General features: G+C 37.2%; 1 protein-coding gene and 1 long non-coding RNA gene across 3 annotated transcripts in view; both read right to left on the reverse strand.

Moving 5' to 3' along the window:
* LDHA (lactate dehydrogenase A) overlaps positions 1-2,508 on the reverse strand; it is an 81,431-nt gene that overhangs the window by 42,745 nt on the left and 36,178 nt on the right. The window lies entirely within an intron of this gene.
* On the reverse strand, positions 759-2,098 carry LOC105818308. The gene is made up of 2 exons (XR_001137881.1): positions 1,971-2,098; positions 759-1,499 (listed from the first exon to the last, which is right to left on the reverse strand). It is a non-coding gene; the product is annotated as an uncharacterized LOC105818308 (long non-coding RNA).

Consider the following 2,508-nt stretch of genomic DNA (forward strand, 5'->3'; position numbering starts at 1 on the left):
AGAAAGCTTTTGAGTAGACAACCACTAAGGCTACTTGGTTTTAAATTGTTAAGTACCAATGTCACTGGCTTCCAGAGGGCAAAGGATCTCAAAAATTTGTTTCCCCTATAGTGACAAAGTATAATTGCCTATGTTCAGTTGGCAAATATTTTTTACATTCATGTATAGAATTTTACCTACATGAATTGTAGAGCAATTCTGAGTAGCACTAATATGAAGTATGTCATAATACTTTGGGGCAAAGTATATTAAAATTATTGATTGTAAAGGAAGTAGTACCAAAACAACCCAGTTGATCTAGCTACACCTCTGCTATTAAATAGTACCACTTTTTTTAAAAAAGTAAAAAGCATTGCAGAGGCTAGACATGGTGGCTCACGACTGTAATCCCAGCACTTTCAGAGGCAGAGGCAAGATTGCTTAAGGCCAGGAGTTCAAGACCAACCTTGGAAACATAGCAAGACCCCCATCTCTACAAAAAATTTAAGAATTAGCCAGGCATGGTAGCATGCGCCTATAGTCCTAGCTGCTTGGGAGGCTGAGGCAGGAAGATTGTTTGAGCCCAGGAGTTGAATGCTGCAGTGAGCTATGATCGTGTCACTGCACTCCAGCCTGTGTGACAGAGTGATACCCCATCTCTTAAAAAAGAAAAAATCATTGCAGGATTGCCCAAGACTAGCCTAATATTTTCAAATAATGTAATGAATAAATAGCAGCTTTATGACTTCATATCTTAATATAGTGAATTAACACAGTAGTCACTGTTCAAGGTTTATTTATTTGATGGTTTAGTTGGTATGACATTTGGATAGTTGGTTGCATTGTTTATATGCAGATTTTTTTACATTATATGGCAATCTATACCACTGATACATATAGTACACAAAATAAGATCCTTTAGAACAGTTATGCACAAGGACATGCAATGTTGGATTTATACATTGGATCCCAGGATGTGACTGATTGGGAAAAAGCTGGACTAGGCATGTTGGGTGAAGGAACCAGAAGTTATATAGCACATGGTAAACACACATCTGGTTCGAAGGGCAACTGCAGCCTGTGCAGCATTGGCAGTGGTGCTTCAGCAGCGGTGGAACTATTTTCCACTATAACCAGTTTAGGGTGACACAGGGTAAAGACCATCCATTGTCAGGATAAAGCTGTAGGGTTTTACGAACCATTCCCATTTCTAACTTTAAGACATTGATGTTTTCCCCAGGCTATCTTAATATTACTGCTTTAACCACAGATCAGATAAAAAGGACAACATGCATAACCTCCAACTAAAATCCTGTTGTAGCCTAGACAGTGAAGTGGTGTGACATTAGAAGATTTTAAAATTGCAGCTCTTTTTGGATCCCCCAAAGTGTATCTGCACTCTTCTTCAAACGGGCCTCTTCCTCAGCAGTCAGAGTCACCTTCACAACGTCTGAGATTCCATTCTGTCCCAAGATGCAAGGAACACTAAGGAAGACATCATCCTTTATTCCATAGAGACCCTGAAGACAAAAAAAAAAATTTTACATTTTGTCTATGCATTTCAGGGCCTCCCAAGACTTTCATTCTCTACAATTATGAAGCTTATTTAATACAACTTGGTAAGTAGAAATGCCTTTCCATATGTTCAGTTATGATGTAATGAATAGTATAAAAGAAAGTCAATAAAATAGCAACAATAACTCTAAGTTGTGGAAAATAATCCATTTCTTTTATAGTCCTCTACCTACCTCAACATAATTGAATTAGAGCTTTTTAGTCAAGTTATCAAGTATCTATGTGCTGAACAGTCCAAGTGGACATTATTCCTGAACCTCAACCATTTCCTTCTAAAAATGAAAGTTGTGGGCACATTAATTTATTGATTAATTTACTGACTGAGGAATTACATTAATCTAATTGCTTTCTTAGAAGAATCTTTTTTAAAAAACCAGGGAGCGAAGCATTCAAATACAGTGTAACACTAGACCTACCTTAATCATGGTGGAAATCGGATGCACACGCCTAAGATTCTTCATTATACTTTCTGCCAGATCTGCCACAGACAGTCCAATGGCCCAGGATGTGTAGCCTTTCAGTTTGATCACCTCATAAGCACTGTAGGGGAAGAAAAGGTAGGGAAGGGCATAAAAAGTAAGGTAAGAGAAACAAACAAAGCCAAAGCTTTCACCAAACGCATGCTTTATAGTAAATAGTTCCACTATGTTGCATTATATACATAAAAGTAACATCTATACCAGGATATTATGTATAGGGATGGTCAGAACAGTACTGTTAGTTGTAGCAAAAACATGGCAACATGTCCAATACCCCCTAACAGGAGAATGGATAAATTGTGATATATGGATACAATGGAATATTACGTAGCTATCAAGACAAATGAACTATAGCCACCTAAAACAAAATTGGATAATTCTTAGAAATGTAATAGTGGGTTTTAAAAAGTAAATCCAAGATAACACATAGCATATTTAACTCGGGATTATCTCAAGTGGGAGTGTAAAGGAGACA

This window comes from Propithecus coquereli, unplaced genomic scaffold, assembly GCF_000956105.1.
Source record: "Propithecus coquereli isolate 6110/MARCELLA unplaced genomic scaffold, Pcoq_1.0 Scaffold44, whole genome shotgun sequence".
In the NCBI taxonomy this organism is placed as follows: Eukaryota; Metazoa; Chordata; class Mammalia; order Primates; family Indriidae; genus Propithecus; species Propithecus coquereli.